The 11,915-nt window shown below is 38.9% G+C and overlaps 1 protein-coding gene across 2 annotated transcripts in view; it reads left to right on the forward strand.

The window, feature by feature from the left end:
* The window catches only part of LOC124155632 (putative potassium channel regulatory protein unc-93), an 86,282-nt gene that overhangs the window by 47,359 nt on the left and 27,008 nt on the right, over nucleotides 1–11,915 (forward strand). The gene's annotated exons all lie outside the window — the stretch shown is intronic.

Here is an 11,915-nt window from a genome sequence, read left to right on the forward strand (position 1 = left end):
CACTTTCCCGGCAAACAACATGTAAAAACACTTCTCGGGATACCGCGCGGGTAAGATTATATATAACACCCGCGATAGCGATAATAAGGTTATATATACCCGCGCGGTATCCCGAGAAGAGTTTTTTCATTTATTTCCGTTGAGATGTTAATGGTGTATTTTATGTTCTACTAATTACCTTCATTCATTAAAGAAAAGTCAACGATTACGGGGATTATCTTTTGAAAAAAAGGGCGCAATCGACTACTTGCTGTTTACGGCACCGTTGGAATGGCATCTTGCTCTTAATCAATTTAGGAGTGGCAACGTAGTCTTAATTTTCTCACTCTCTTTTCCCATCGTCAATGCTTTCACTTGACACTTCGCTGAGTTCTTCCCCCGCCATTTCAAGGCCCACGACCTTATACGACCACTCGGCCAACAACTTCGGCCAAGGGCAAGCAATAATCTCAGAGGGTTAGCACGGACGCGGAAAAGCAGGGGTACGGGGAAAGGGTTCTAAAGAGGAAACGGCGCGCACGTGGATGGATGTGGGAGGGATGTGTACCAACGGGGAATCGGGATGCTCTCGTTTCCTAGCAACCGGATCTCTTCCTCCTCCCCACCCCCTCACGTACTTTTCTTTCCTTTTCCTCTTTTTCCGGTGTTGCCTCGTTCAATCTCCGGCCGTTTTCTTCCCCTTAGGCAGCATTTTTTTTATTTTCTCACGTTATTCATATCGGATTTGGGCCGTAAACACAGTTTTCAATAACTTAGAAGTATGTGTGTATGGAGCATTATGGAGAAGGTAAAGTGGACAGAGAGGAGGAGGGACGACGAAGTACCGGACATGATGGGTGAGGAGATACCGAGAAGACAGAATTTTTGGATGGAGCGAGTGTTGAGAGGGGAAGGGATGCTGAAAACAGCGTCAGGAGGTAGAATGTTGGGTAAACGAGGGAGAGGAAGGAAGAGAATGGGATGTTTTTAATGAATGAAAGAGAGTGCACCATATTGTGAATTGAAGATGGGAAGTCCATGAAGGGAGCGGAGACTGCCAAAATACTTCATAAATACTTAATGCAAACCATTAGCGGGTCCTGGCAGTGGCGCAGAGAGGGGGGTTTAGGGGGATAAATAGAAATTTTTTAATTTAATCTATTTTTCTTAATTGGATAAATATTACTTATAGAATAATGTAAGGATTAATAAAATAACCCTCATAAAGCCGTAAACCTCACCATTTTGAACCATTTATCTTAAAAATTTTCTGGGGGAGGGCACCCGCACCTACGGCTCACCCTGGCTGGCATTATTTATCCCTCAACCCCCAAGTATTAGTTGCGCCTAAACCCCACCTCCCCCGCAGCATGAATTCCTAGCTGCGCGCCTGGGTCCTGGATAGGGACGAAGGGGGGCTAGGCAGCTCTCCTTTCGTAAATATATTCCACAGCTGAGCAAAATTACCATTTTATCTAGTGCAAATTGAATACCCAAGGGGGGTGGTTATAGCCCCCATTAACGCCTGTCTGGATCCGCCACCGATGCAAACCTATCTTAATCGGTAGAATAATTTAATAATAAACAAGTAGCATGAGAGTGCAGAAAAATATGAGGAAGTGAATGTTGTAATTTTAAAATTATGGAGGGTTTTGGCGTAATGGGAAGAGTGCATGACTTATGATCGAGGGGGTCCCGGTTTCATACACCGGGAGAAGCCTTTGGGCCCCCATTAAAATACTCGAAGTGCAAAGTAGTCCAGAGAAATGAACATGTACCCCTACACTGAATGCGTGAATTTCATACACCTGAGGTTTAGTTCGAGGTGTTATCTCCCCTTACCTATCCAAACCAACCTTTGGGTTGAATAACTGTGTGAGATAGTGAGTGGAAAAAATTGCGTGAGCGATGAAAATGGCTTGAATGAATTTCCAGTGCTTGTTTTATTTGGATTTTATCTCATAACCTCCTCGATCTAGGCGTTTGAATTTTTTCCCGCATGGCTAATAGGAATGTCGTTATTGCAACTACTTTAATGTTTCCTGGCCGATGACTGCATCATACAGACCCATGATTCATATAAGTGGCTAATGTCGTTTGGTAACATCTAATTAACCAGAAAACCTGATATTCAGACCAAAAATAGCGGTGAATATTCCCCGGACTGAGGAGGATAAAATCTCGGAATGGTAGTCGCTGGTCTCCAAGAACCATCATTATATTTACGTCCACAGAATTCTGGGAATATGTTACATTGAAGTTTAGTTCACTAGACTGTGTAACTTACGTCACGAAATAATTTATATTGCTCTTTCGTCTTCAGCATACATTATTTGACTTAATACTGGCCCGTGACGTGAGAAAAAGAGATGACAAAATATTTTTTTCGATTATTTAATTCGATTAAGTTTCATGAATTTTCTCAGGTTCGCTTTAATAATTACCTAAGCATTATGCATTCCTCAGAAGTTGATACTATATCGGTTCATAATTGATTTACGGGGTGGTGCATACAATGTCTCGCATACTTCGTGTTAACACTGCAATGAAAATTTTTTAAAGTAACTGGGTGAAGTGTCATGTTTTCAATCTCGAACTTCCAGAATTTTATTCGGGGGTAACCCAAGATCTGAACTCATGACACTTCGATAAACAGGCAAAATATTTATCCTTGGGCATCGCATAATAAAGGTGAGAGCGAAGTTTTGCATAAATCTGGCCATTATCGAGCTGACGTTGCAGCCCTCTTAAGGGGACGCATGCCTCCTGCTCCATCGGTCATTTTTGGTGACGGATTACTTGCTTAAAACTTGTGTTTCTTCCTTGAAATTTTCAGGTTAAGAAGAGATGACCCCGTTCAATAATACGCGGAGAAAATCATCTTAAAACCTCGCTAGTTATATTTATAGGTCCGACAGAAACTATGAATTAAGAAAGATATTTTTCCGAATGGGTAGGTATAGTAATTCATTTTTCCTGGGAACAATAAATATAAACTTACATAAACATAAACTAAATAAATATAAACTTAATAATACAATAAACTTAAATAATATGTGGGACTAAGCACGCGCCTTTCCTATTCTATTTTTTTTTCGTTTTCTGTTACACGTTCCCTGGTGCCCTGACGCTCAACGCCTCACGCCTAATGAGGATGCTTGGGGGGTAGTATTATTGAGCTATAATCCTCGCTTTCTACATTTTCATTATTCAATTGAATATAACCACTCACACGCTATAAAATAATTATTTTTAACTGCTTTCTTAGGAATTTATTTGACCATTTTACAAGCATGTGTACGTGGGTGCATGTGAACATTTGCCAGTATCTCGAATATTTTAAAATTACACCTAAGAAAATTACAAAAAGGTAAAATTATCAAATTTGCGGTACATCGCGTGTCTATATCCTAGCGTCAGTATGATCATCGTGTGGGTAACCATCAACAGCATGCCACAAGTTTTGACCAATTAAATACGCTTTGACTTTAAATTTCCAAGTTGGATATCCTTCGCGCCCACACAATGACTTAATTTGAGACGACATGCCAGATGCATCAGAAGACATCATGAAGATTTTGCTCACTTCTTATAATGTTACTAGTTCTGGGCCCGTAACCTATTATTTTCTTTAACGCGGAGTTGTAGAATACTCTGGTTTGGTGTGAGTGAAAAATGTAACTTCAACTCAAGACACTTCATTTAATTAATATTAGATCAGAAGAGTATTGTTACACAGAGTAAACATAAATACATTTGATAAATTCTTCTCGGATTCTCAGCCAGGTTAATTCTGTCGTATGAGCCGACATAATTACTATACTGGGACCGCATAATTAAGGAAGCCATAGAGATCCGCCTCAATCCTAAAAATTTCAATCGGGACACCGGCTTTCATCTTAGAAATACATGGAGACCTGTAATCAGCTGTATAAAAAACATAAGGGAAAAACATGAAGAATTTCAAAAGACCTATAGCCAATCGCACGACACCTGAGCCGTATTGTTGTCCTGGGTAAACGGTCGTATCGGTTCAGTGTGAAATTGGACTTCCATAGTGTAACACGACCTTGAAGATGGGAGAAAAGTCGTCTCTCGAAACGTCGGCTTATACGACAGAATTAACCTGGCTGAGATCCCGAGAAGATTTCAAAAATAGTATTCACTAGGAGAAATTAAAATCGTTTATAAATACATTTGGTCGCTAACGAACGAAAATCTGAAAATTTCAATAACAACAGTTAAATATTGGCAATGGTCTGCCATGTGTTCTCTGAGCATTTCAAGATGATAGCTTAAGCTTTAAGCGAGTAATCGATTGACAAATTAGAATCTTCGAACGAAAGGTATGCGTCCTCTTCAAGTAGAACTCACCTTTCCTTGTCTTTCGGCCTCACATGTGCGTAGTTGGCATGAGGGAACTGCGTGTTTGTAAGAAGGAGTACCGGTGGGATATTTGAGTGGGAGGAAAAAAGAAAGGCTTGGAAGGAGAGGCATTCGGATGTTGATTCAAGGCTACCTTTCGACTCTCCGCTCCATGACGGAAGTCGCGGTGGAGTGTCGCCTCTAATATCTTGGACGCTTTGCTTTTCCATGGGAAGCAGCAGCCGCCACCGCCCGAGGGCCTTCAAAAGGAACCGATCGCAGAAGGAAAAGGGGAACTTGTGCAAAGACCTTTGAGATAGATATATCTCACCTAAAATTCGTCTTTCTTCCCGTATTTTCAGCAAGAATCAGGTCGTTTGAATCTGAATGAAACGAACCCAGTTCGCTTTCAAATCATCTCACGTTACCCACATGGGCGTACCCAGCAGGGGCAGGAGGGGGCAGCTTCCCCCCCACCCCGTCCCCCTAGAAGTAAAAATCGCAAATTTCTTTAAGGAAAATAATATTTTTTCAAGCAAATAACTTTAAACACTAATGTATAGCTGTTACAGTTTCCTTAAATGTTGATTTCATTCACCTTTTCTATGCTTAAATCTTACCTGCAATTTGAACAACTTGGCTTGACTCCCCCCCTTGTTTTGATTCTGGGTACGCCCTTGGTTACCCAGAGTATAAAAAATAGAATATAGCTCATTGAGTTACTTCCCAGAAGTCGATACTTATGAGGAATTAAAAGAGATTGATTGAATGGAAAGATTCAATTTAGAGTATCTGCTTTAAGTGTACCCGATAATTCTAGAAACAAAAGTGTTGTGGAAAAGGATTCTCACAAAATCGAGTAATAAGGTTTTCACACTGAAACTATAAAGTACAATTTTGCTCATTCCATAACTACAAATCAGTTTTAAAAATTAACGTGAACTGATGAAAATGTAAGTACTTGCTTTGTTAGCTGGCGAGTTTTGTGACTGGAGTTTTAAGTGATAGGTTGGTAGCTCAAATTTTGTTAAACGGGATTAAAATTCGATTCTCCTTGTTGGATTTATTTATCGCTCTTGCTTTCTCTTTTACATTTTAATTTTTTCTCGAGTATTTTTTTCCTGTTCAGCCCAGTTCAGTTTTTTATTAATCTTAATTTTTTTGACAGAAAAAATATCAATCATTCTCATCGACCGCCGTCTGTGTATGGGCCTTTAGGCCCTCGTTAAAGTCGTCGCCACGCTTCGACGAAAATTATCCACCTCTTCAGTGAGAATGGACGTGCTTTTCTCTCTCCAGCCCGCGGCATACTGCCGAATTTTTGGGTATCTTAGCTTTGGGTTTCTGTGGCATTTTTATGTAATGCCTTAGTCCCTAGTTAATCATTTTTCAATACAAGAGGCGGTATTTCCGATATCCGGATCAATTATTCAGTGAAAGTCTCAGTAGCTATATGGCATCGGAGAGACTTAGTCGAGTCAGAGAGGAAAAACGCATTTCAATTGTATGTTTCTGATGCCGCGATTGATTATATAGCAATTTATGGTAATAGTTAAATCAACAGCATGGAAAGGGTTGGTTCATAAGAGTACTATACAGTTCAAGCAATGTAAATACTAGACATTGTCTTCGAGAGTAAATCCGACGCGTAGATTGACAACATCTAATTATTTACAAAGATGATTGGCAACGTATGTTAAGTGTCAAACTATGCATTTTCAACTCTAGTATATTAAGGAGACGATTTTAAACATAAAATACCTCCACTTTTACGATGGAATGTAATTTATATTTGCTGTAAAAAAAATGCCGCGATGAACTCACTCGTGTAAATGCGTTTGTCGCGTCTACCTGAAGAGTTAGAAGCACTTTACGAAATCTGGTACGAGGTACAGGGCTATCTCCAATTAGGCTGCACCTATATTATTAGGGGAAATAATGAAGTTGGAGAGCACGCGGTGTGCATACTGGCATAATTCCATTTATTTGACAATACACTATATATCCATTACACACATATTAATCCATGCAGACTATTGATAAAATGTTAGTGAGTTTTTATTTAACAAAAAGTTATTGAATCTGAATACCACTGACATTGCGTGGTCTCTACCAAAATTAAATCTTTCATTTCTTTGCGTACTTAGGTGAAGGAACGATTGCTCTGTGCATGATTGTTTTCATAATTTCTTCGCTCGTGAACAAAAAGGTAACTGTAAATGGTGAGGCATCTATGAGCAAGATGATATCACTCCTGCAGTACCCATCAGCGTGTAACATATAGTGTTTTAGCAACACTTTCGAAATATCAAAGCTTTTAGCAAATTGCCAGCTAAGCGAGAAGGGAAGTGGAAACAGAGTTTGATATGTTTTAAGAATGAGTAAATATTTCCTTTTATGGCCTCGCATATGTTTATCTGTACGAACACCATCTTGGTGACCGTGAAGTTTATGGAAGAACTGAATCGGGCTCCAGTGGTAAGACAGGCTAGGTATACTGCGCAATGCGCATGCATAAAATGAATAACTATCTGGTCACACTCTATTATACAGATTTTATCATTCAAAATTCACAGCCATCGATCACAGCCACTAAAGCCTATACTTGTGTGAAGAATTTTGATGACTACGAAACAAAACTTTTGCTTGTGATAATATGCACGTATCATCCTCCAATTCACTAGTTTAGAGAAAGCATCAGTACCGATGGACCGACCTTTTTTGGCGACAAAATGCTCTTTTTAAAGAGTGTTAGATTAGGACTAGGGCAACATTTTTCTGTGATTCATATTTGAAAATGATAACTCATTATCAGTAAATATTAAATATGAGATTAAGCAAGTATTAGCAAGTATTTACAAATACTCGTGCTATAGAGAAAATTTCAAACTGGTAATTCATCATTGAAAGAAAAACATTATGTGACCAGTCAGGAGAAATGGTGCTTCCTCTTAATACGAATTCCCCGAAGAGCCTGTTTTCTTCACTTAAGACTTATGCCTTGGAAAAGTAGTTAGTTACATTCAATTTAATCTGGGTTTTGCAACTTAGCACTTAACTCTGAAGACGTATTGGATTACTCCCCAGCCGGTTACATAGGCTCAAATTTCGGGATGGCATAATATTCTGTAACCATTTCTTCCGCGGTTTGCCTCTCCCTTGCATTTTTCTAATAAGAATCGTTTTCCCTTTCCTTCTACATGATTCTACCATGTCACTCGTAGTACCTTGAAGATTCTATATTCTTAACCTAAGGCTTATTCGTTGTGTATTCCCTAATGCGTGCTGTTCTCTAGATGTAGTTTTAACAGGTTTCTAGATATTAGTAAAAGTCATTTTTTCCCTGGTTTTATAGATTTTTACGATTCATGTTTTTCATCCATTAATATTTCTGCCCATGCATTTCTGGGATACACTGATAAAGCTATATGACTACCCTGAGTTTGATTCGTATATCAGTTGACTTGGACTGGCTGAAATTGTATTTCAATGAACCGTATTAATTTTTTTCGATAATATTTCCGTCAGCAAAAAGCAGCTGCATTTACCCAATATTATTTTAAAAATTGCGTGCGCATCACATAATTACTAAAATTAAAAATTTTGGACTCCAAATTGGCGCGATGAAAACCTGTAAATCAAGGTCTATAGAAGAAGATCTTCATATATCCCTAAGCGCTTCAAAGAAGATCTATTCCCAGATTGTATTCCCTCTTCCGAATTTGACGAGATAGTGTTATATTTTTACTGTACATTGCTAGCTGAAGCAATAAACTCGACTCATTGAACGAATCATTGTAAGATCCGACAGCTCTTCATCATTTTCATTCTTAAATACAGAATTAAGCCCCACAGGTTGCTGCCGGATTAGTCTGCTTTCTCCCTTCCATATCCTCAAAAGTGGAAATGACAGCTGTCCATCGGCTCCTCATACCACTGTATTTATGATTTATGTAACTTCATCTCTCCTTCCTCAGCTATTATCATTATAGTCGCCCTCAGTGCCGCCGACTCCATGGGGCCTGACAGGGGTGACGACTTATAAAAAATATTGGGGGGGCCCAAACCGGGGACCTTGCCCCGGTAAATTTCATAAGTAGTGAATTTTTTAAGTTTTTTAAGCATTTTTAGAAGACTCATATGATCAACATTAGAACCCTGATCACTCGAATCTCGATATCTGGACACTCCGGGGAAAATCGACAAGCCTGGCACATTTTTTCCTCACATCTGTAACGAATTTTTGGGGGGGGCTCGGGCTCGGGGCTGTGCCCCCTCAAAAATTCGTTATAGGTGTGAGGAAAAAAATGTGTCAGGCTTGTCGATTTTCCCCGGAGTGTCCAGATATCGAGATTCGAGTTATCAGGGTTCTAATGTTGATCATATGACTCTTTTAAAGTGCTTAAAAAGCTGAAAACTCACTACTTATAAAATTTCCCCGGGCAAGATCCCCGGTTTGGGCCCCCCAATATTTTTTGTGAGTCGGCATCCCTGATCGCCCTCAGCTCTAGCCTCCCGGTATGGGCCTTTTTTTCCTCTACAGCGTGCCTCTAGCCAGGTCAACGTATTCCTCTTTCCCTCCATCTCATGACTCCTTTGCCCTTAGCTTTCTTTCTTTATCCATCTCTCCCTCACATCTTGCCTTTAAGAATCAACACTCGCATTCTTTCTACATGATACAACCATGTCAGTCGTAGTAATGTAAAGAACCTCGATTTTTTTCTTCTTGAATAATATTTATCTTCCCGCTCATTCTATTCCTCCATCTCTGTACGTTTTTAATTGTGTCACAGGTACTCCTAATGGCTTTTGTGCAAATTTACCAACGATTTCTTCATCGCCGTTAGATAATATCTTCCTCCTTTGCAATTGGGGAATTTGCAATGCCTCATAACTCAATTTGTCTAGAAAAGTGCATGAGATCAGTGGCTATGAACAGGAACTACCAGAAGCCGTCGAAGAGAAACAAATCCAGGTGTGCACATCTCGCTTGATGAAATACGGAGAGAAAGATGCAAACTTCGTCAAAATTTATATGAGATGGAGGCGTTATTTTCAATCATCTCGGCTCAGACAGCTATTACTTCAGATGCAAGCTAACTGGGAACTTGTGTAGCCCCAAAGAATTCCTACGTACCTCATGACCTCAACAGCACCAAGATAAAATTCCTGCGGAACAGAAGACTTAAGTAATGCCATTATATTTTATGAAATGCTGCGGTACTTGTTAATCAAATCTATGGACTTATATCCGTGTTCATTTCCGAGGTCCAAGTCTACATTTGTCCCGTCGTCTCGATGCATGGCCTATATTTTCTCCTCATCCAATCGATAAAACCTCTTTTATTCTTCCCCCTTCAATTTTTTCCCTGTTCCAAAAGAGTTACTTCATCCAAGGCCCTCCTATGAAAATATTGAAGACAACTTCAATATTGTTTGCATGCTTTGTATTTTTCGGCGAGTTCTGCGATCTTTAATAACTTAAGCATAAGCATAGATTTTTTATACACAGGGAATTTTTCTGTCGATTATTAATGACTGGTGCATTTGCAGGCAGGCAGGTGCATTTCATCGTATTACATAAGTTTTCAAATAAAGTTTTGGGTAATTTAATGCGTGTGTTCGAAGTGAAACGTTTTTCTCAAGGAATGGCGCACAAATTATCTTAGCTTTCATATGCAGTTTCATCCCTAGTACTAAAGTCACCGTTTTGTTATAATTTTTGTTTATTTACATTTTTATTTGACTTTTGCGCGAATCCAACTCAGTGACGTCATGCGCAGAAATGATTTATCATGGCTACAGTGACAACCTACCTTATATAAGTAGTACCATTTTTGATAGTCTTGAAGGAACGGTATAGAGCCGTTGAGATGTAAATGTCTCCCTGATTTTTCTTAAATTATAGAAAAAATCGTCAATGAGGGTAATAACAACTAATGTGGCAGGCATTTCATATTAATTAGATGTTCAAGTCTGTGACCCAGAATTAAAAAAAACAAAAAGAAAGTCCAATTTCGTCTTACAGCAGAAGTTGAGCCATTACATTCGCTGGGAAACTATTTATGACCAAATGAAATTTCAATATTTGAAGTTAAATGTTAACAAGGGTCCCTTTAAAACTTAAACATATGTTTTAATGCATAATGCGTCTAAAAAAGTCGAAATAGGTCCGATTTAGTGGAAAGAAGCGTCCTTTCTGCTAGATAGTTAATCTCCTTCAAATTTCTACTATATATTCCCTCGCCTCATCTTGCCAACTATCCCAACATCTTGCTTGCTCCTCCTTCCTTTCCTTCTATTTCATCTTCCTTGTACCATTCGGTGTCCACATCTTGTGCGCCTGCGATGTAGAAATCAGTTTGTAATTATTTTCTTTAATTTTATGGCTTTGTGGCTTCGGTTACTGCAAGGCCACCCGATTATTACGTTGTGACTGAGGCATAAAACAGCTGATAATAAGGATCGGCCAACACTTATGAATAGCTTTATTGAGTCCTCCTCTTTGGTATTTATTAGCTAGTGTTCTCTTCAACGGGAAAAGGAAATCTTTCGGCAAAATTCAATCACAGGGAAGAAATAAACGTATTTAACTCCCATAAAAACGAATCCTTTTTTTTTATTAAAGCTTTGCGTCATCGACTCTTTTTATTCAATATCCGAACCATTAGTCTCACGTGAAACGTTGCGCGCAAAAATGAAAGTAGTCACATTTTATAAGATCAGAAGAATGGCTTTGAAGTGCATGCAAGCTTTCCGATAATATGCTCAATAATGATAGTTTTTTTCTTTTTATCCTGTTTATACCATCGCTTTATAATTTAAGTATAGTTCCAATAATACATTAGTGATGTTACTATAACGGGACTTTGTGTTCTATATTCCAAATTGATTAAATAACCCCACGCATTCCTTGGCTGAGCCTTTATCACAAGGGAACTACACAGAGGAGACCCGATTCCATTTTAATCTGTTTTCAAAAATGTCCGCGGCGCGGTGACGAGTGCAATTCGATCCGCTTTTTTTCCAATAATTTGCATAATATTGTTTGTAACTGCGAGGAATAGCATTTAAATGTTATAAAAATTTGATAGATCACATCATCATGAACGTAAATTTCGGTTAACACTCCTAATTATTCCTAATTTCCCCGTGAAACTCGGATCAATTTGTCCGTCAGCGACGCGAGTGGCGACTTTTGTAAACCAATATAAATGCGCGGTGGGTGACTTTACATTTAGAGTCAGTGCTGAGGATCCTCTTTTGTAATATTCGTGCTTTATCTCTTGTTCTCTACTCATGCCCCTTTCTCAAGGCTGTTTTACACGGGGTATGTAGCTGTGCAAGTTTATACATTAATATCTAATTATGGCCAGCAATTGCGCTAATACTCGAACCAAGGGCGTTCCCAGGATCAAAACAAGCCATGGTTGTTCCAATAGGGTGGTTTCCTATTATTTTTATATTGCTTTAATCGAAAGATTATTATTCCTGGAGTACGTATTTCACGCTTTTAGATTTTTAAATGACAACATCTATTTTACGCGATTAAATGAAAAGTGAAAATTTTC

The sequence above is a fragment of the Ischnura elegans genome, chromosome 3, assembly GCF_921293095.1.
Source record: "Ischnura elegans chromosome 3, ioIscEleg1.1, whole genome shotgun sequence".
NCBI lineage: Eukaryota > Metazoa > Arthropoda > Insecta > Odonata > Coenagrionidae > Ischnura > Ischnura elegans.